We start from the raw sequence: 23,791 nt of genomic DNA on the forward strand, positions 1-23,791 counted from the left end.
AAAGGGTGCAAGATAAAAATGTTTTAAATCAATCTTTCAGTTAAAAATACTTTTAGGATATACTATTTAGAAATAAACTTAAATTTTTGCTAAAATTGTCTTATTTCAAAACTTTTGATTAGGTGCTCTCCTTTTCTGCCAATTTAAGTAAGGGTGGCTTTCTAAATTAATGATAAACATCTTATATAGCTACTTAAAAATGCTGGGAAATAAAAGTTAGTCTAAATTAAATTTATTCAAAGAAGGGAGTGTATCACCTTGTTCAGGTTACAATAAGACTGGAAAGCTTGGGAGAACAGTGAAAGAAACTTAATGTTGTGTGTTCAAATTCATTTCTGTGTGGTTGTTTTCAGGGAGACAAAACAGTAAAGAAAAATCTATAGTTTCAAGAGTGAACTTCAGTTTCAGCCACCATGCCCCAATGAAGACACACTGTATAGAGCAAATCAAACATCTGCTTGCCTGGGTTTGAAAGAAGCAGGTTCAAATTCAGTCAGGAAAGAACCTACCTAACTGGGTTTGAAAACACATTTCATAGACTGTCTCTGTTTAAAAGCACTCTCCTTTGACAAACACTATGGGCCAGACATTGGCCAAATTAACACTGCTTGCATCTTTTGTCTGAATGTTTATAAATTTGAAAACTCTGCAGATTGTTATCAATGTAATGATATTTACTTTAAAATGCAACTACTCAAAAAAAAAAAAAAAAAAAAACAATTAATCTGGCATTATCACCAGGTCACAAAATAGATTATTTCATTAGGAGGTAAATGTCCATGCCAGGGAATGGTGTTCTAATTTAAAAAAAAAAAAAAAAAAAACCCTTTAAAACTTTAAGAGTTTAGTTCAGCAAATATGAACATTTAACAACTCTAAGCCTTTTTTACAAGATATATTCTTCCAAGTAAGTACAGTGGTTATATTATTGCCATTTCATTAATTATTAAAAATTTAATAATCTCTTGTTTTCTATAATTACTATAATGGGATTATTTCACATTTTTAAGGTTTTGGAAGTGTACGATCTAACTTTGTATCATGTTGAGACCCTCACTCCACTTTAACATTCAGTGTGATATTTCTATGTTAACTGGAGACTTCTTCAATTTAAAATCCATTTTGAAACACTCTATAAGTATAGCATAGCAAAGAATATATGTTACCTGACCTTTGATATGAAATCGCCTTAGAAATAAATGCAGCCATAAATCTTTTTGGCATATTTCTTTCTACCTAAGAGCTCTGGAATACCATCATTCCTCTCATCAGGGTTTAATATCTCAGCATCCTCAAAAAACAATTAATACTCGCCATCTCTGTTCCATCATTTCAGTACAATTTAAAGAATGGGATGAAAGTTCACATGGCTGGGATTTCTACTAGTTCTAGCATAAAAAAAGAAAACATACACACAATACCATAAAATTATGTCACATTTTACCTTTAAGCATGTCACCACACCATCTGGCCAGGATTTATTAACTCTAAGAATATTCTTAAGTTGGGTCAATCAAATAAACATTTGTTGAGCACTGCTCCTTTGTGTCAGCCATGAACTGACTAGAAACTGGGGACGGAAGACCCTTAGGGAGCCCAGATCTGATGGAAGACTTGAAGGTAAGCAATTATAATTCAGAGTGGCAGGGACTCTTCGGAGAGGTTTATACCAAGTGCTAGTGAGCTATGTGTGGACGGCATCACCTAGGTGTTGTTGTTTGAGCTGGTCGTAAAAGATGAAGGACTCCAGGCAGCCATGAAGAGAAGACACTCATTGCAGGAAATAAGTTTGCACAAAGAACTTGGAGTACAAAAAAATATGATGTACCCTAAGCCTGGAAAGCAGTTCTGTGAGGCTGAAATATTGGGTTTTAAGGCAGATAGTTTCAGGGATGACACACAGAAAGCATCCTGGGAGTAAAGAGACTGTCACCTTTATCCCTGGGCCTTTAGCACAGGGCCTGGTAAATACTAGGTTCTCAGGAAATGTACATGGAATGGAGTACTTCACATACCAACAGCTCCTAGCCTTACCTAAAACGTAGTACATACACAGTAAATATCTAATAAGTTAATATTTGTTAATAAGAAGAAAATACTAAGTCTATAGCCTCAGCAAATGAAATTATATTCTTCCAGATCGAACCTCTTAAGGTCACAAAGACTGCCCAGAGAAGGCAATTTTTGACGCTGATGTCACAGGTTTTATAACTATGTTGTAGTTTTTATGCACGGCTCTTAAAACTGACAGTCAATGCAACATCTGCATGTGTGTAATTAATGTCTCTTTTGACAAGCTAAGCACATATATAAAACGAACAAAGTTGTATGCCTGTTTCTTTCCTTTTACGGACGAAGAATACCTATGCCATTTTTCTTTCAAAGGGCACATGAATTTAAAGTTACTATTAGAAATGGATCATCAGTACTTGTTTTAAATGGTGATGGCTTCTAATTTGGCAAAACATAAACAGGTGGTTTTCTGATTACTATGTGCATTTTCGTAGAGACTGGCATTAAGGACAGATTTTGTCTTTTGGGCCCCCAAGCATCAATTGCATTTGTAAAGAAACAGTATGTGTCCTAAACCAAGGTCAGTTAATCTCTCCAATCTTTCTTCTTCCCAATTACTGTGAATGAGCATCTTCTCAGGACTCAAGTGATGGTGACTCTTGTTTCTGCCTACTAAAGACATGTCTCAGCTTTGCGGATTTTTTTTTTTTTTTTTTTTTTTGGCTGTACAATGGATCTTGGATGCATTTTAAATTAACTTTCTCTAGGAATCAAAGGTAATCATTATTTCTCTTTATGATCCACATGAATATTCTCATTATTTTTTTCTTTTCAAGTTAAAATTAGTTTTGAATTCCCTTTATACTTCTGCTCTCTTTCAGAGTAACCTCTGAGGACCCCAGCTTGCATAGAGGATTGAGAAAATGTCTCCAAAGTCTGTTCTTGCTGAGCTGACCCAAACACTTAGAAGAATATGACAGAAATCAACAATCCCACTTGCTGTAAGTATTGGTCCAAGTATCGGTTATGACCTCGTGTGTGCTGTTTCTTTTCTCTGGCCAATAATAAGGAAAACTAAAATAGGATCCTAACCCTGGCTCTAATACTTGAGGTAGATAAGCTTCATCACCTCATGAACCCCTAAGCTATATTATCTCTTATCTTCAGTTTCTTCTTTGTTAAGATGGGAGCAAGCTTCCTTGATGGGATACCACGGAGACAGCATGAGAACATGTCAATGAAAGCCCTCCTGTCATTGTTAGTCACTGATCATCTGTTTTAATTTCTTTGTCCTTTTTGTCTACTATAAGCCATCGGAGTTGGAGGGGATGACATTTAGATTGCCTACGAAGTCAGACAACCTTTTCTCTAAGTACAACAAACTCTGTTTTTGAGATGATTCACTATGGTCTTGTGATGGGTCATTAATAGTTTTTTGTCTTGGTAAAATTGACAGAGAAAGCTATCAGTCACTCGGCCAGGCTGCCGTGGGACAGCTAGGCTCATACCACCTGATATATGAACCACTCCATGTGATTAACTTTGACAGGTAACTTCAGGCTGGCTGGCAAGCTGGAGAGAATTTTAAGTACAAATAACAGTTTGGGGATATGTCTTGAGTGATAGAATAATGACTGAGTAGAAGAGAGTCCCTCAATCTTTGCTTGTGAAAACATATTTGATTTCCTTTCGAGGCCAGTTAACCAAACCTCTCAGAGATCTTTGTTGATACTTTGAAGTTTGGTAGTTTGATGTTTATCAATCTTAATCAATTAGAGAACTGCCATGGAGGACCAGGCTCATTCATCTCAGTCTTCAAAGGGCCTAGCATGGTGCTTTACAGTAACTTAATAATAACAATAATAATAATAATAATATCGATTATGATGAAAATTTTACCATATTATCCCTATTGCTACAGACTCAGAAAAGTGGTCAACCATCCATTGAGGCAAAGCTTATTGTTCCTACTTCACCTATGAGAAAATAGGCTCAGAGCAGTGAAGCAGCTTGCCAGACACACACCAAAGAGTGGCACAGCAGATGCCTGAACCCAGGTCCTCTGTCCAGAGTCCTAATAAACTTTTCTGAAATTGAATGAAATAGGAGAAAGCATTTCAGTCTACATAATCTATCTAATCAGCACTTATTGTTCTCATCAGTTGATTCCTGAACTTGAGCTAGGCCCTTCAGAGCTTCAAGGTGAAAATCATAATCTGATTTCAGGGCCATTTTTGAATGAGATGTGCCCCTCTCCCCCGCCCCCCGCTTTTTTTCTTTAATGTACTGCAAATGATAAGACTACTGGATGTTATTTCACCTACTCTTGGATTCTTTTGGTGGTCTGAAAAATTAAAGAGTATATTTCCTGCCTCAAAGAACAATGGCCCTCTAGAGATGGAAATGTTTAAATTTTGAGAATTCATTGAAATCCATTGTATAACATAATTGAGGCCTGCTGGTTATCCGGGGCTGAGTGTAGCCTGTTTAGAGTTAAGGTTCCAAGTCATCATATACTGATGGCTAAAAATGGACTCCACCTCTGCATAAGGTGATTGAGTTTGGAATGGGAACCTAAGCAAAGGAAATTAAACTCAGAAATTTTATTAGCGTTAAAAAATGGCACTTTCCTCTCACACAAAATTGAAAAGCTAATTCTCACCACAGCTTCATCACCGGTTTCTTCTCTCCCTGCTTTTGTCACAGCAAAGTTCTATTAAAAAAATAATGGCCACCTGGGTCATTATCATCTGTGTTAGCTGAATATTTGATTAAGCTATCCACCTAGAGTTAGCATTTTTGTTCTAGGAACTTAATTCCTCGTTCCCTCATTTTTGTCTTGTTTGCAAATTTCATTTGCATTTTAATTTCCCGTGGTTTGCCAAAGTCCAGACTGAGACTTGAGCTGTTGTTTCTATTCAGGTAAAAAGTGTAACCGCAACTGACCATCCACACTGGTGTACAGTCAGGCGATTGTCCAAGGCAAGTATCATTTAGCATCCTTTTGAGTATCCTGGGGAGGCTTTCTTACCCTGCCTGCTGATTAATTTAATGAATAGAAGAGACTTTGTCCAATTCTCAGGGTGGGTTTAGTCCAGGGTGGTCCTCATCACATACCAGCAATGTCCTCTCAATATCCAAAATAAGGAGAAATTACACCAGAGAAGTCTTGAGACCTTGGCCCATTAGAACTTTTTCTCGGGGCTTTATTTAAAAATAACACCAGTGCCACCAAATGAGGGAGAGATTCATATTGTGATCTACTGTGATGCAACCCAGAGAAAGCCAGCCTTTTCCAGAGTACTGGAATCTTAATCTATTCTGGGTCAAATAGCAGGGACAGTTACACAAGTGGGGGCTTCTACTGGACACCCAAATTAAAACAATAACAACAACAACAACAACAACAACAACCCTACTGGACATCCAAATTAAAACAACAACAACAACAACAAAAAAAAATAAAAAAAAGGATGAGCGTGTAAGACTCTAACATTTATGTCAAGCAGGCAAAAAGCTGACTCCTTAGAAAAGATCATCTCTCTGTGCCTCAGGTTTTTCATCTGCAAAAATGGTGGTTGTGAGGACTAAATAAAAACAAAACACTTAGAGTTTGGCTCGGCTGTATTCAAATGTTAGCCATCGGTGTTGTTATTGTGTCACCTAAAATTGACCGGAATTTTCTGCTTGTGTTCCCTCTAGGAAAGAATTTGGAGATTCCAATCTGATCCTCTTCCATGTGATCTCTTGTACCCATTCTCTCTCCGTACCATACCCAATAAAGTTTGAGTGTGTCAAGTAATCCATCTGCCTCTGATTTTTGTCTGGAATAACTTGCAGGATTTTCAGATTAAAATATCAATGTATCTTCTGTCTTGTCTTCAAACTATTTAGTATTGATCATTTTTGGAACAAGGGTGCCTTAGAGCCCCAAATTTTACTGCACTATCAACGGAGCCACTTGGGATGCCACATTTAAATATCTTGGCTTTCATTTAATTTCATAATAGCACACATTCCTTGACTCAAGGCATAAATACATTCAACATTGTCACCATTGTGGTGAAGTTTACATTAAATTATTACTACCTGTTCGTATCCGGATATTTAAGGAAATACAAAGGACTAATTTTACTATCCTACTTACGGTAGAAAATTTGCCAAGAAGAAATCTTTTGAAATGCATTTGAGTTTATACTTCCATCTAATTTAAATCCTTTGTTCCCTATCTTGGTGCTCATCAAAATGTCACCTGTGTTTAACAGTCTTTCCCCAGGGATTCTGATGCACACCCAGGTTTGGGAACTTTAAAAAAAATAATAATAATTCTGCTTGATAATCAACACACGCAATGTGGTGTTGATATGATGGCCATCACACAGCAGAGGATTTCTAGGATATTAAAAAGACTGATTAAAAAAATACTCGTTTATCTCACCAGTGGCATCCACCACATTCCCAGGAAGTCATCTCTATCTGTCTGCTAGTACTGCGAGAAGCTATTTTGAGGTCTCCTCTCAAGAGATCTTCCAGACTGGTGTTGCAGACTAAATAAAGATGAAGCTAATTGCTGAGCTCTATTACTGGAGCAGAAAACATAGCACCATCTTTGTTTGAGGCTGAATCTCCATAACACTACCAGATAAAAAGCTGAGTTAATATTTTTTTTCTGCACTCAGTGGGCCACAGGTCATAGAATTTTGTAGGCAAAGTGCGTTGATACATCCGTATGCAATTATTCCAAGCTACTCAGCAGAGCAACTCTGAATTTATTTAGCCCTGAAGTCCTCAAAGAGATTGTTATTTTTACATTGTTTTTCATGCTTTGATGGCTTTCATGCTTTTCTGCCCAATAAGGTAGCAAGAATGGTCAGGATAACCATTGCTTCAATTAGATTGCTGTTAATAAATTCTCCATCATTTTATGGAGAGGCAGGCTGGTGCACAGCTAAGACAGAGGGTGCTAGAAAACTCACTCCTGAATGTTAACTCCAACTTTGCCCTGCTCTAGATTGTCATGTGGTCGCCATGCATATTCTCTGTGCATTAGCTGTCTCATCTGCAAAGTGGGTACAATATTAGTAACTACCTCCTAGGGATGTTATTAGGATTAAATGAGTGCATATAATATGCTTAATATAGTACTTGGCATATAATATAATGCTCTATAATTAGCTGTTACTCTTATTATGAATATTACCACCTGAGTTATAGCTGCTCAGTTTATAAGGTAGGCATTAGTCACACATGGCTATTTAAATTTAAGCTAATTGGAATTAAATAAAAAAAAACTTGTGTTCCTTCGTTACACTAGCCACATTTCCAGTGTTTCCATGGGAACACACAACTAGTGACTACTGTGTGGGACAGCAAAGGTACAGAGCATTGTCATCATCACAGAAAGTTCTACTAGATAGCACTGAGCCATATCCTAGAAAAAGTAAAGGAGAATAAGAACTTCTTTAACAGAGGAGTTATATTTTGTTCTTAGCACTCTCCATTGGTTGTAAAAACAGTCTACAGTCTCTCTCTGAGAGCATGGGGGCCCATTTCCTTGGAGCATTTCTATTGTAGCATCTAAAAATGGGGTTACATTGTGGAGTAGACAATAAATACTGTGAAGTAACAAAAAAAATTGTTTTCCAGAAATGGTTTTCTTGCAGTTGGGATGATTGCTCCCATTTTTTTCATACATTATTTATAATGCTCTGTTTTTATTGATTCTGAAGTTGCACATAATTCGTGAAAAGCAAGCAAGGTGTCACCTTTGTAGTCATCATGTGTCTTGTAGTGGAACCCTGTAACTAACAGAGGATGGTTTGCATAATCGTCATCCAAAAGTAAGCAAAAGTACATATTCACTAGCTATACCAATGTTCTCCAGCAGAAGAGCCAAGTTCAATATTCAGAGATGTGAACACATGCTTTCACAGAATCTCAAACAGCACATCCAGGCACTTTTTCACTTGTGATTGGCCAATTTTGGACTTCTGATGTCAGCTGGAAAATGCTTGGTTCTTTTCCTCAAATTGACATGTCTTATTTGTCCTGTGCTTGATTAGTCCCTAGCATTATCGCTTGGCCAGTGCTTCATAAATGTTTGAGAATGAGGAAAAATATAGGCAAAAAGGAAAAGACGTCTGTCATTTTCAACAAGCAGTTTTATGTGAATCGCGAACAGTAACAGTATGCATTTTCTAGAGGAGTCGCTGTTATCAATTTATATTTTGGGAGAACTTTTACTATAAAACTAGCGTGGAAAGCTCACAAGAGCCACTGTAACATACTTAACCCCAGACCAGCGCTGCCACACTGGCTGAGTATACTATATATAGCTGAAGAGAAACCCTTCCCAGCATCTCCAATGCTCATTCCAGATATTGAGCCATAAAATGGCTACATAAGGGAGAGGGAAGTAAAAACGGTCTCTGTTTTTGAACTTTCATTCAAGCTATACATTTGTTTAAGGGAAAAAAAGCCAGTTGATTATGCTGATCGCTAAATATTGCTAATAAAACAGTATTAACGCATCTATGTTCCAGAAGTGCATAAAAAGATGAAAAGTACATATTTTTTAAAATTTACATGATCATCAATGAACTGTTACAACAGCTTGCCATTATATAACATGTTATAGTTTTATCATGTGCCTGAACATGCAGCATCTCAGTTTAACTTCAGGGCATCACACTGAGGTAGGCGGCAACCTTCTCCTCTACAGATACACAAACTACGGTCCAGGGGGTTAAGAAAATTGTCCAAGGTGTTAGTGCCCGTTCTGACTGCATTATATCCCAGCATCTCTTCATTAAAGAGCTTCAATATCTTTAGACTGACAAGTTCATTTTTAAGCCAAGGAGAGAAAAACAACTCTCACTATAGAAGATCTAGATATATAGTACAGTATGGAAAACACATTTTTTTTCCTACCTATACATGATCACCAGCAATGAGTAGCCACTGCTTACCTATGGGAAGGTAAATAGTTGAAGGAAGAATGGAAAAGAAAAATAAATAGCTATAGATAAAGGAGTAAATTATTAATATCAGGTAACAACGTATGCTATATATCTCCCTAAGGCCAGGAGGCGGTTTTGGCTGGAGAGTGTGTGCTTTGTGTGATAGGTGGGAACAGGACTCTGTATTGAGCTTTGTTTAGTTTTTGCCTTTCAATGCCATTTCTGCCTGGGTTATAAAGACACTGCATAAGCCCAATTTAAATCTAGGCTTTTTCTTTTTAAGCAAATAGTCTTGTCAGGCTTACTTAAGAGGGTAAATCAAGTATGAAAAGAGACTTTTACTACTTCTTTTGTCTACTCATCTTCTTGTCAATGGAACCTAACCCCAACCCCAGCAATGTGATTTATGGAGCACTTGCTAGGGACTGGGCAGCAAAAGCTGAGACAGAATAAGCTGCAGCTCCCTCAAGAGGTTACAATCCGAAGTAGAAGACCAAACAGCTAACTCCTGTCAGACACAATACACGGATGCATGGAAGCATATGTAGAGGGCTGAGAACAGCCATTTGCTCTCAAGGGATGACAAGGAAGCTGAAAAAATGAGGCCACATGAGGGAGGGTGTTCCAGATAGAGGGGCCATCCTAAGTCGAAGTGCACAAAACGGTGGCAACATTAGCAGCAGTGTTAGGTATTGGATATTGAGTAATTGCAGCACACCTACCAATATTCCAGGTACTTAACATGTATTAGCTCATTTAATCATAATAGCCTTATCAGATATGCATCAGTAGGCCCAATTTACAGATGAGGGAAGTGAGGCACAGATTTTAAGTAACTTTACCAAAGTCGCACGGCTAATACATAGAGGATCTTGGATACCAGTTCAGCCTTCTGGGCCCAGAGGTTGTGCTTCTGACCACTGCAGTGCCTTTCAGTGATAAGTACATGGTATGTTTGAGGAAGATCCATTTTCCAGTATAGCTACACCACGAGGCTTCTCAGCCATCGTACTAACGATAGTTGGGGCCAGACAATTGTTTGTTCCTGTGCATTACAGAATGTTTAGCAGCATCCCTGGCCTCTAACCACAAGATTCCAATAGCATCTCCATTCTGCAGTTGTACACATCAAAAATGTCTGTGTACAAATGTCCCCAGGCATTGCCAAATGTTCTCTGAGGTCACAAATGCCCCAGTTGAAAACCACTGGACAATCATATGGCGTGTGAGCCTGGAGAAAGGCAGAAAATATATTAGAACTCAACTGTGAATATCCTGAAACTCTATTCTGAAGGCTGTGGGAATGTAACCTGTAGAGAGAAAGATTCCACGTGAGGTTTAGCAAATGAGGAGTAGCGGAAATAATAACTTGAAGAAGCATTAAGGCAGGAGGCACTGTGAGGGACAACACAGATTTCTGAGTTCTGAGCTAGAAACAGGATGTATTCTCAGACTTTATACATTGCATGTTCAAAAGTCCTGAAGCTAAAGATAGCAAAGAGTTTTCTGTAAAATAGTGCGAAAGTTCAGACAACCATTTCACCCGGTGGTCCCTGGAATGTGGCCAACTCTTGACCTGAAAGCTCAAAACTCCGAATTTTATTTTAAGCAAGAAGGCTTCTGAATCTGGAGGAGAACACTGAACACTCACTTTTCTTAAGAAGCTCCAACGTCGGACTTCATGTCATCATTTAAGTGTGAACATAGTATGTCAACTTTACAGAGGCCGTTTATGTGGAAATGTTCACTGGGCAACCATGGGAAAAAAAAATGGGAATATTCTTCCCTCAAGTCTCTATGATGGGCAAAATTTCAAGCCAAGAGAAAAAAGATCTACACACCTTCTAAATATTCTACAGTAATACGTTACTTTCATAAAATAAAAGATGGTTTTAAAATGGTCTAATTCAGAACCATACTTCAGGTGGTAAATAAACACCCACCTAATTGTACAATTCCATTCATTCTTCAAACATAAACGATCTTCTTTTCTATTACCTGTTTTGGCTTCTACTGAGTTCTTTATTGTATCATTGGGAAGGATTATAAAGCATTATTTTCTTCATCCTCTTTACAAGGACTGCCTTGACCATTTTTAATGGATTGCAGTTCCAAGTTTCTAATCAATATCATAGTTTTGAAGATGACTTTCTCTTAAAAAGAATGGTCCCAGAGGAAGCAAACCATGCGTCTCTGACAGAAAGCCACCCTAGGGTCAGAGTCAGGGCTTTCAAATCAGACCTGGCATAACTCCGACACTAACATCTTTCCATTTCAGCTTCCACATCTGGCAACATGAAGACTTGAATATCCTCATTAACTAGGTTCCTTTGAGATTGGGTCACATGATACTAGCTAAGTTCCCAGGATATGGTTTGATGTGTGGCTGGCATTCATTAATTGGTGTCCCTTTCCATCCAGTGCTTAGGAGAATCATTCAGGACTTGGGTGGTCAGATCTACCTTGGAACCTCTTGGAGACTCATGTTCAGATAAAAATAATAATAATAATTTGCCGTTAGCGAGAGCACCTCCTGGCCACTTTGTGACCCTCCCTCAATTCAAGGCAGAAATCTGACTTTCACAACTGATCTCATTGTGATCTCAGTGACAGCTGGGAGGACTGAGAAGCTGGAATTGTATGATCTGAGTCTCTGCATCAGCAATTCTCCTGGGAATAACGTTGGGCCCTCAACTTGCATTGTAGTGGGAAAAATATGTAACAGAAAACATTGTCTTCAACAGCTTTGTTTAAAAAAAAAAGTGATACTCAAATAGAATGCTTAAGTCTAGCTCAGGCATTTGACTAACAACTTGAAATTTTAAAAGGCTACGGTTGTTTCAAGCTTTATAGCTTGTCTTTGAAGAAGATTGCTAAGCTTTTAGATTCTTCATAAATAGTGAATAGATTTAGTCATAAATATCCTGTAATATGTGCTTTGTTCCTTTTATTTGGAGGCAAGTTGTAATTTCTGATTAAACATGATAAATCATTATACAGCAGCCGTTGTATGGGGAGAACAGCCACCAAGAAGTGCAGTTTCTGCACTGATGAAAGGCATGCAAAGACATCCAACCCCAAACATCTGCTAAGCACTGTTGGCGGGAAAAGGACACTGAGTTATGTATGTCTTGTGGCATTTTAAGGACAGTAAACAGCTGGCAAGCATGTAAGTAGTTTTAAGATGTCAGGAAGAAATTCAGATCACAGGATTAGGTGATCAGCCTTCATTTCATAGGTGACTCCTTCCTTTCCTTTAGAAGTAAAAAAGCTTTCTTCTTCTTCAGGACAGATATTAACAGAACAGAAAGCAAGCAGCCAGAAAGTGCAATTGATAAAATCCCAAGAGGGCAGCGACAAAAGCCTCCTTTTCTCCAGGGAACACAGGAGCATGACATTGTTTAGGCTACTTGGGGACTGCTGCTATTAGAATAGGGTTGGCAGATGTGCTTGGGACTATGCTGGAGCTCAACACTTTGGCAGAGTAACAGAGAGACCTTTCTTGGCATGCTGCCCAGCCTTTCCCAGAAGATGCATTCATTCTCAACACCATTGATTCTCCTTAGCCATCGGAGGCTGGATCTGGGAGCTCATACAGAAGACACATGTGGTTGCCTTTACTGTACGCCATCCCCCTCTGGCTTCACTAAGAGTTGGAGGAGTAGTGTAATTACACTGATGGTAGGAAATTTACTCAGAAGATGCCCTTTCAGCCTGAACAGTGGGTGGCCAGTGAAAAGGGATTCCTAATAGGAGATGTTCTTCACTAGAATTTGGGAAACCAAACACTACACTAAACAGAACACAGTATTCATGTGATGCAGGCCTGTCAATTATCATCTCCAATTAGACATATTCAGATGCTAAGGTTTATAATGATGGGGGCTGTTTTTTCCTCCTTTCCTTTTTATCTTCACCATCTAGCACAGTCCCTGGCCCATGGTAGACATCAGTCTACTTTCTGAGCAGATGTATAAAATATAATGGGGGTTGCAATGCATGTATTTTTAACTAACATTAAATCCACCACAAGAATGCTATAGAAGAAAAAGGTGGGATGAGAGCAGGAAGAAAAATTGCTCTTTTTGCTTTTCCTGTTCAATCAATCTGGATGGAGGCAGGCCTCCCCTCCTAGTGAAGCCTCAGCAAAAATGCAAAGAGAATCCAAGTAATTCTGGACTCAACTTCTGCAGTCGCAGGCTTTGGTGATTAATAAATAATTTAAGGCAGTGCTTCTCAAATTTTAACGTCCATATCATCACCCAAGTGTCTTGTTAAAATGCAGGTGTGGGTTCACTCGGTTGCTTAGACTCTGCATTTCTAACAAGCTCCAGGGTGATGACCATGATGCTGGTGTTTGGACCACTCTCTGGATTACATGGATTAAAGGGACTATGAAGGAAAAATTTTGACCAGGCCCAATTTTTGCCAGGCACACTGACTTTAAAACTCAGCTATGAGGAATGTGAGCCTACTAGATGCAAGCATTTTAATTTAACCTAACCTCAGTGAGTCATCGGATGACTGAATTACAGAGTGAATGTGAAAACTTGGCATAATTCAGTTGGCTATTGTTATCTAAAGGTGTTTCTGGTCTCAGCAGAAAACATAAGAATATGGCAAGTTGTAATTTCACTTACAAGGTGTTTTAGGTTTTCTTGCAAGTACAATGGTTTATAGCACCTAAAGTAATAAAAAGAGAAATAATAAAATATTCAAGCCCCATTTATAGTCATATATACTGATCTTAATTGCAGACTGCAGATTTTCATTTAATTGCTAACAGTAAGTTGGCTCTTGAATAATTAGGAGGAGGAAGGGGTGCAACTTGTCGTCTTTGAAACAGTCTCAGTACAAAAACACTTTTGTTTTTCATATGTCACTATGACATTTCAAAAATAAAAAAGAAATTCAAAAGAGAAAGATAATAACAAAACTAATGCAAATACTAGTCCAACATTGAAATCTAGTAAAAGGGACCCAGATGAACACCTGCTGAAATACAGATATTATGACTCTATGGCTTTTAAGGGCTGACTGCCCACTGGAATCACCTGGAGGAGCTCTTTTAGCTCCCATGCCTGCCAGGGCCCCACCACCCAACCAGGAGTTTATCTGGTTGCATTAGAATGGGGGTCCAGGCAGCTGTAGTTTAACTATATTCCCAGGTGAATCTAACGACAGACAGGGCTGAGGACCTTACTCTAATGCTGAGGTTCTCAGCTCTTGTCCCAGTATCATCAGTATCACCTGGGAACTTATTAAAACTATAGATAATTGGGTCTCCCTCAGACTTGCTGAATCAGAAACGCTAGAGATGGGGCCTATCAATTTGTGCTTTAACAAGGTGAATCTGATCCATGCTACTGCAAATTCTTTCCTGAGAAGAATGAGGGTCCTTGTCAATATTCTTACCTAGAGATTTTTATGAGGGACCATTGAAAGATCTCTTGCTGAGACTTTTCTGTTGGATGGTCTACAACCTGGCCTCTGGTGTTAATTCTAGAGCTGGCTCTCTTACCTCCAGTCTGGGAATCTCAGTAATGGAAGGAAACTTAAAGGCATTTAATTAGAGATTTCATTGTCACTATGCCAGTCCCCCAAAATGTGATTACATATAGTATGCTTAAACACCTCTAGTGATAGGAAATTCATCACCATATGGCCCAATCTTTTCTATCTTTAGATGCTTACTAGGTACAGACTGTGTACTAAGTATTTTACAAAGATGACTCATATATTCTTGGCAGTAACCCCTAAGATGAATGTTATAATCTACATTTGAACCCTACACAAAAAGGTTTTACAATTTGACAAGGTCATGTGGTTTCTTATAACATTTACACCAAGTTCTCTGTCTTGAGGTCATATAGAGCATTCATTTTCAGAAATGATAATGTGTAAGCTGCTGTTGTTTAGAAAACCAAACTGTCTCTTTACTTTCTCTTGTCTCCAAAACAAATGTCCCTTATTCCACACAGCCAATATCTAGCCTCTTCAGCAGCCTGCTGGGTCCTATTGATCAAAACTGTTAATTGTTTATGCATTTTGCCTCTCCATTAGAGCAAATGTGAAAAATGATAATACTGGTAAGACACACTTGGCAAATCAGAGATTTGAGGGAATCTACATAAAGCTTGCTTACAAAATTTATATTACCAAAAAATTTAAAGTTTCAGGAAGAGATTCCGTATTAAATTTGTATCAGATTTCAAAACCTAATATTTTCAATTATTTTTCATGTAAACTTGGGCTTGCTTCCATGAAAAAATTTTCATATCAGCTTATATGTATGAAATGGCCACAAACAATTCCTGGTCAAAATTTTTTGAAGATAATTTCTTCAAATTTTTCATAAATTTTGATAAATGAAAAAAATTCAGTATGAGTAGATGATAAAAAAGTTTGAAAGCATTTTTATGATAATTCAGAAATGTATAATAGATGAATCTATATTTAAAGAATCCAATAGCTTCTCCTTTAAAAAAAATTAGAATCTTACGATAATGTGAATGGATTTTGATTTCAGTTCAAGCTTTTTTTCTCGTGAGCATTTTAAATAATGATGCTTTTTTAAAAAACAATTTATTAATTTTTTATGATTACATTGCTTAACAAAATCCAATAAGTTTCAGCTGTACATTTTAACAGTAAGGCATATATATATATATATTTACACTGTGTGTTCACCTCCCATAGTTAGATTTATTTCTCTCACCAAATATTTGACCTCCTTTATCCCTTCTACCTCCCTCCTCCCCACACCCCGCTACTCTCTAGTAACCTCTAGTCTATTGTACATGTCCATGAGTCTGTTTGTCCTGTTCACTTGTTGCTATTAGGTTTATATCCCACATATAAGTGATATCATGTGATTTTCAACTTTTTCTTCCTAGCTTATTTCAGATAGCATGATTATCTCAAGGTCCATCCATGTTGTCGCAAATGGTAGTATTTCATCTCTTCTTATAGCTGAGTAATATTACATAGTGTGTGTATATATATACGTATATACATATGTGTATGTATATATACATACATATATACGTAGATATATGTACATATATTACAGCTTCTTTATCCAATCATCTATCATAGGACACTTCAGTTGCTTCCATGTCTGGGCCACTGTGAATAATGCTGCTATGAACATCGGTGGGCAAATATCTTTTCAGATATGAGTTTTCAAGTCTTTGGGATAAATACCCAGTAGAGAGATTGCTGGATCATATAGTAGATCACTTCTTAGTTTTTTGAGGAACCTCCATACTGTTTTCCATAGTGGCTGTACCAATTTGCAGTCCCATCAGCAGTGTATGAGGGTTCCGCCCACCCAGCTGTCTTGCCTGCCATCCCCCAACGCCTGGCTTTCTGGGCACATCATGAATAAAGTCCTCTTAGAGCTCCACAGGGCTCTTGTTCACTATGGGTAGTGGCACACATTATGCTGAATCTCAAATACAGGTGGGAAAGCACCTACTTGGCCATATTCCATAGCATATGGAGCTGAATCTCATTATTACCTTTCACCTGCAGGAAACCTGAGGCAAATCACCAGTTCCTTCTCTGTTCAGTAAGCCTTCAAGGTAGCTCTACACACCCAGGCAACTCTCCTACTGACCAGACGTGATTGGCATGGTTACCCCAAGCTTTGACTAGTTCCCCCAAAGTCTAAAGGGAGCAGTATCTCACAATACTTCCTTACTGGAGCACAAGATACCAACATGTTGGCCAACTTTCTACCCATGTGCCCATGGACATCGGGAGCACTTTTCTGAAAAAAAAGTGGCTCAGGACAAATCTACTAGGGGTAAAACATCTGAAAGCACCTCCTCTATGCAAACGATGACGCTGAGTAGCTATGTTTATTCTACGGTCATTCATTCCAACTAATACTCAGTCCCAAAGGAAGAGCTGCTAGCGTCCTGCCCCACAGTTGTCATCTGAACAAAGTCTGGTCTGAAGCCTACCTGCACCAAAATCACCTGGGGCTCTTGTGAAAAGTGCAGAATCATGAATTGACCCAAATGCAAAGAAGTCATTCTACCAGAAACACAGATGATCAATTAATAGCTAATAAATATGAAATTGCAACTGTGATAAACCTCTGTGAACAAGAAGTGCAAGGAACTATGAAACTTATCTATGGAGATCAAGAGAAGTTTCTTAAAGGCTTGCTTGAAGGACGTGTGAGCATAAGTAAACACAAAGTGGTGAAAAAGCCACCTAGGCAAAGAGAAGAACATGTGCAAAGACACTTTCACAGAAGCACGACAAACATGAAAGACTGAACAAAGGCTTGTGTGACTGAAATGGAGTGATCCAGGGCAAGTGACTCAAGATAAAGCCTGTGAGATAAGTGTCAGGTCACACACAGATTAATAATAATAATAATAATAATAACAATAATAATAATAATAATAGATTTGTTTGCCTTTGTTCTAAAAGCGATGGGGAGCCACTGAAGAATTTTAAGAAAAGATGAGAAAATATGATCTGATTTACATTTTTAAAAGAAATCACTCTAGCAGGTTTGATGAGCAATAGCTGTACATAAATATCCAAGTTTGGTTTGCAGAGATTTCATTAGTTGAGATGATGAAGTTGGCTTTGACTATAGAGATGACAGTGGAGGTAGAGAGAAATGAAAGGAAATATTTCAGAAGTAAAAGCAATGATATTTGGTGATGAATTGGCTTTTACTTCTACCTCTCCATCCATAATAAATCCCACTAAAATCCCACTGATTTGGACTGTAGCGCTTACTTACTTACTCAAATTGACTTCTGTGGCCCCAGACAAGGAAAAATAAAGTAGGTTGGTTTCCACATTTACAGAGCTATATTACCCAAATTTAATTGATTCTATTCTTGACTATTTATCTGTAGTATGGAGTAGAAGGAAATTTCTCCAATGCACAAGCCCAATTATTTTGAGATCTTTAGTAAGCTATCTCTATGTCTATCTCTATATGTAATATACACAACCCTGTTTAGAAAGCTAAAAGTAGTTTATATGTGTGTGAGGAGCAGTCTTCAAAAGTGTTCCTAGTTCTGTTATCAACTGCAAGTTTAGAGAGTTTATAAAACCATCCTCAGATTTGATAATTTGCTTGACTCACTGAAAGCTATTATAGTCACATGTAAGGTATATTACAGGAAAGTACACAGATTAAAATCAGCCAAGAGAAGTGCACAGGACAGAGTGTAGGAGAAGGACCAAATATGGAGTCAGGATGCATTACTTTCTTGGCATTTGTGTGTGACAATGCAAACAGAGTACTGCCAACCAAGGAAGCTCAATGTTCAGAGATTTTATTGGGGCTCCATTAAATCTACATGATTGATTGATTGGCTGATTGCCCTTATAATAGAACACAGCCTCCAGATCAACTGATGCCTCATGACTCAAACGCCCCACCCTAAATCACATCTTTACTACTGGGCTGGTCACATGCACCCAAAGATTACATCCCAAGAGTCAAGAGCAAAAGGCCAAATGTCTTTTTGGACAAGGTTAAATTCTTTACTACATAATATGACAATGACATAAAATATTGATTACTGATGTGACCAGTAGTAGAAATGGAGTTTGTCAATATTGCATTGAAATGGGAGTGTAAGCTTATAGGACTGCTATTTTTTCTTATAAGAATCAGATTAAATGAACCAAGGTTAGATTCCACCTAGCCCAACTAGTTTTATATTTCTTAGATAAGAAAGCTTCTTCTCCAGATAAAACTCCTCTATCTGTTCTTCCTTGCTGGCCTCAAAATCCTACTTCCTGTGGCAACTTAGGGGAAACATGCATTTTTTTGAGATTTCCTAAAAAGGAAGCTGGTCTTTATTTTGGCATTTTAATCTTTCTCCAAATTCTTAATTTCTTGAGATAATTATTTCTTGCCTACTACATCGGTTAATGGGCCAGATTCTAAGGTCGTCCCTTCATCTACCCGAAGAGGATGCATGAGGAAACTGAGAGGCAGGATGGTTTCTTGTTTAGCAAGACTACTGCATATACTTTGCCATTCAGAAAAAAATCAGCAGTTTCCATGGAGACTGACACTTGACATAATGCATAAATGACAGTGTGATAATCAAGAGCACCATGTTAAGTTGGCGTAGTCGCTGATATGCATCTATTTTTTTTATTCAAGCCATCTATTTTAAAAGAAGATGAAAATATTATTTACAAGACACCCAGCAGATGGTGGAGTCATTACAGCCACCAGAAATTTCCAAAATCACTTAGGCCAGATGCCTCTCAAGCATTCCTAGGAATTAATCTGACACTCACTGTCTTTGGGGCAGAAATTCTGAGTCCCCTAGATTTTCTGTTCCTTCTGGGCGCTCTAGCCACGACAGAACCATTGTAAGTGGCTTTTGCCTGTGGGCTCCTAACTGTATGCTGCTGATTTTGCCCTCCTGCCACCTGACTGTTCTTTGTGGAATACAATGTCTTTAGCACTACAATAAGAACGTATCACTGTAAAAGTTTCAATTTTTCTTATTTTCCATGCTTTGTAAAGCAAGCTTTCTACTGACTTCCAAATTCAGAACATGGAAGTTTGGAGTGTTTGAAATATAAAATTTGGGATCTCATCAGCACTTGGTTAATATCACATGATTATAAGATTTTACAGGACATAGCAATTTTCTTTTCTGTCATTTCATTTGCCTCACCAAACCTTAGATTTTTTTTTTTTTTTTTAAATCTTCAATCCCAACAGCACATATCTAGTCTTTGTTTTGGTGTTCTTTTGTTTAATTTTAAACACATTTTCATGTACATCAGCATCAAGAATAAGCCTTTTTTTTTAGGTGAATTAATTTAAAGTTAATATACAGAAAGCAGTGAACAAATAATAGTACAGATAGTAAGGAAATACAGCAAAAAAAATTTTTAAATGGTAGAATGACCAATTTCGCGGAAAGCACATAGTGCTATAAGGAAGAGATCTCCAACCTTTCTGGCACCAGGGACCAGTGCTCCTATGAGAATCTAATGCCTAATGATCTGAGGTGGAGCTGAGGCAGTGATGCTAGTGCTGGGGAGTGACCACAAATACAAATAAAGCTTCACTCACGGCCCACTACTCACCTCCTGCTGTGTGGCTTGGTTCCTACCAGACCACAGACTGGTACCTGTCAGCAGCCGGGGGTTTGGGGACCCCTGCTCTGGAGCAGAGAGGAGAAAGAACCTCATTCTTCCTGGGAAAGTCAGGGAAGGTTTCCTGGGAGAGGTGACATGGTATTTGAGTCTCAAAGGCTGACTAGGAGGTGGCAGCGTGGAAGTGCAGTTTGTTGGATAAGACAGAGAGCAGGCAGCTAATAATAGCACATTTAAGTTCTGGAATAGGAAATTGAGAGAGTTTAGAGAGCTAGCCCAAACTTTCCTTCATAGGAGCAAAGGAATTTGCCTGGTAGCTGGTCAGGCACAACTGGGATGAAAAATTTGAAAGCAATAGTGAAAGGTGGAAACCATTCATTTGTGATAGCATGATGCCTGATGTCCTATGGTTGGATGATATCTCCCCAGCTCACTTGGTAGCCTGGTATGAACCCAAGAAAGTACCTGGGATGATGTGTGGGTTAGTGTGCAGTTACATGTAAATTAAACTTTATGTCTCAGAAAAAAAAAATCCATATAATTTATGTATAAATATAAAAATATTAAAATATAAATATTATATATAAATACATATAAATTAATTTTATATATTTGTGTATCCAGTTTACAAACATGTTCTAAAAATGGCATTGGAGCTCAGGAAGTGGCCCAGCGAGGAAGGAGGTAGGGAGGCTGAATGGGCTCCTATGTTTGTATCAACCTGAGCAACTTCTCCAACATCTTTTGTTTATTTTGAGTTGCCAAGTAAGATTTGAGTTAAGATTCCAAACAAGTTTGAAAACTTGCTTTCGGCAAGCAGTTCAGTGTTTCTCAAATCCCTTGCATTGGTTTGAAGAAACGTAGGTTTTTCCTGTGACCTCTGAACCCCTTTTCTCCATAACAAGGAGCTGGCATCCACAGAGAACAGCAAATGTGTCAATCCAGACAGACTGTTAAACTACTCTGGGTCCTACTTTCATTCTCCATATTCCAGTCTTGGGAGCGAAAATTTCCAAGGCTTGGGATGCATAATAACTGCCCCCTCCACCTAACCCAAATTTCTTTTTTTTTCATGTGACCTGTGGGTGTTCTAAGAATTCAGACAGGCACTGGGATGGGACCTCTGGAATGTAAATACTGACCCACCCTACTGTAGTATAAGAATTACATGATGACACTCGTTTTAACGTGAGTTCACATTTTTGAAGAGGTTCAGCATATCTCTTCATAAAATACATTGAAGATTCATAATCAGCCTTAGTATTTGGACAAAAGAATGCAAGGTGCCAAAGATATGAAACTGTTTTCATTAACAAAATACAACTTTCAAACCTGAAAATCCCACAAGATCCATTTTTGCTGCAGCAAAAGGTTTTGTGCAATGTACAACCCTGTCACTCACAAGCACAGTAATCACTGGAGATTACCAGGCATTTTCATTATAGGTAATTTCAGGATGCCTTGTTTTGCTCTGTCATTCGCATTCCTGGGACCTTGCCAGATAGTGACATAAGGAGTAAATTGGGAAGCTAACCAGAGCCCCAGAACCAGCGGATAAATCTGAGGCCTAACTGAATATTCCAGGCCAGGAAGCATTTACTTAAGTAACAACAGGGTAGAGAAAAGTTGGGGTGTTGGTCCTGTCTAGATAAGTGACACACACCAAGAGATGCTTGGTTCTTTCCTTTACTTGGCTTAAGATTTTGTTCCACCACACAGGATATATTTCTCCAGATTCATCAGCATGGGGAACAAAACCTTTGAAAGATCTTGCCATAGATTCATCTCTCTCAACCCCCAATGTCATAATCTACACCTCATTCATACTGAACAATATTTAGCCTCTAAAATGTTCCATGCTCTCTGGCAAAAACCTCCCTCCCTTCTTCCCTTGCCTAATCTCAACCTTATGTTGGCTTCATCGCCTTTCTGAATATTTTTCTGGTCTAAGACTGGAATGTACTACCCATGCACTCCCATAAATCTGTACCTGTTTCTCTCACACTTTTTTGTCGTTGCCCAGTTTCAATTATTCACAAAACCTCTCTTTTGTGAGTGGTTCTTAAGTGTCAGACACAATGATATTCGTGATAAATCCTTACCCATGAAGAGCTTATGTTTTAGTGGAAAAGAAAGGCAAATAACAGATGCATTTGCAGAAAAGAATTTGAGGCATATAGTGTGGCCAGGTGTTGCTATTTTAGATAAGATGTCCCTGAGGAGATAACACATGAGATAAGACTGAATGATGAGAAGGCATAAACCATGCAAGTATCTCTAGAAGATATTTAAAGCAGTAAGTATATATCAAGCACTTAGCAAGTGCAAAGGTCCTGGGGTATGTAAAAATTTGGCATGCACCAGAATTGTAAGAAGGCTGGTATAATAAATGAGTAGGAGAATAGAAGGAAATGAGGTCAGAACTGTAGGTGAGAGACAGTCTCTAAGAGTATCATCAAGAGTGTGATGTGACCTGAATCACCTCTGACTTTCAATTCAGAATAAGATTTCTCAAAGACAAGATGCCTCAAAGACACAGAAGGCATTCAGGAAACTGTGTGCTGAATCAAGGAACAGACCACTGACTTTGGGCCCACAGCTCCATCCCTGGGTTATCTTGATTTAACCTGTGTATTTCAAATCAGGGCCATCATTACCTTCACTAACGAATACAAAATCCCATCGCTTTTCAAAGATTAATGCCATTTAAATGAATGTATGTGAAAAGCATAAACTGATAAGTCATTCAACCATTTTCCATAGGCTATTAAAACAGCAAGAAAAGTCCATGTGCTTCCTGCTCTTTCTGTAGATAACTAAATAACTGAACAGGAGCATGAGAATGCTTCAAGCCCTTGACAGTTAGTGATTTTCTTAAAATGAGCAGTTCTGTCATGCTGACATATGAGACTGCTCCAAGAGACTGCTCTGTACCCACAGCTCTTCTGCCTCTGACTTACAGGTTCTCCAGGAGAACCTCACTCTCTCTAAGTGGCACCAGCCTTCCTGCCCACCGCACTAAGGACAGGAGACGGGAGCATCAGACAGATGGACTCTGGGTTCCACCTTTTACTACCTGTGTGGCTTTGGGCAAATTAAACTCTCTAAGCCTCAATTTTCACAGCTATTACAGCTATTTCTCGTAGCATGCGGGTGTATTTGTATTATACGAAATAGTACTTATGGAGTGTTTAGACTTGATATATTTATTTATGGGATACGTTTATTGGATAAATTGTACCGGAGCCCCAAATTTGTGATCCCTCTGAGCTGAACTCAGCATAAGGGCTTATTTTGTTAGGACAACACATCTCTCTCTCCTCCTCTTCCTCTGCATCTCCTGCTCCCTCTCACCCTTCTTTGTCTCTCCTTCCCAAATACCTTATTTCCAATAAGGTCACATTCACAGGTATTAGGAGTTAGGACTTCAATATGTAATTTTTGAGGCATAATTCAACTCATAACATGTCTCCTGTGAAATCCCAAGTGATTTCTAACAGTTAAGAGCCCCGGAGTAGGAACAAAAGTGAATTCCAGCTCTACTTTTGATTTCCACTGTGGCCTTGAACAGGTTACCTGATTTAAACTGTAGTTTTCTCTTACGTAAAATAGGGAAAATAATACCTGACACATGGAATAGTTTAGGCATTACTGCCAAATAAAGTTCTTAGAATAACTCATGTTAAAAAAGTGGTCCCCAACCTAATCTA

At 38.4% G+C, this 23,791-nt stretch overlaps 1 protein-coding gene and 1 long non-coding RNA gene across 3 annotated transcripts in view; both read left to right on the forward strand.

Moving 5' to 3' along the window:
- Window positions 1-23,791, forward strand: part of GRM7 (glutamate metabotropic receptor 7) — a 769,756-nt gene that overhangs the window by 722,749 nt on the left and 23,216 nt on the right. The gene's annotated exons all lie outside the window — the stretch shown is intronic.
- Window positions 2,746-5,000, forward strand: LOC112484328. The gene is made up of 3 exons (XR_003048006.1): window positions 2,746-2,789; window positions 2,895-3,014; window positions 4,936-5,000. It is a non-coding gene; the product is annotated as an uncharacterized LOC112484328 (long non-coding RNA).

The sequence above is a fragment of the Pteropus alecto genome, unplaced genomic scaffold, assembly GCF_000325575.1.
Source record: "Pteropus alecto unplaced genomic scaffold, ASM32557v1 scaffold75, whole genome shotgun sequence".
NCBI lineage: Eukaryota > Metazoa > Chordata > Mammalia > Chiroptera > Pteropodidae > Pteropus > Pteropus alecto.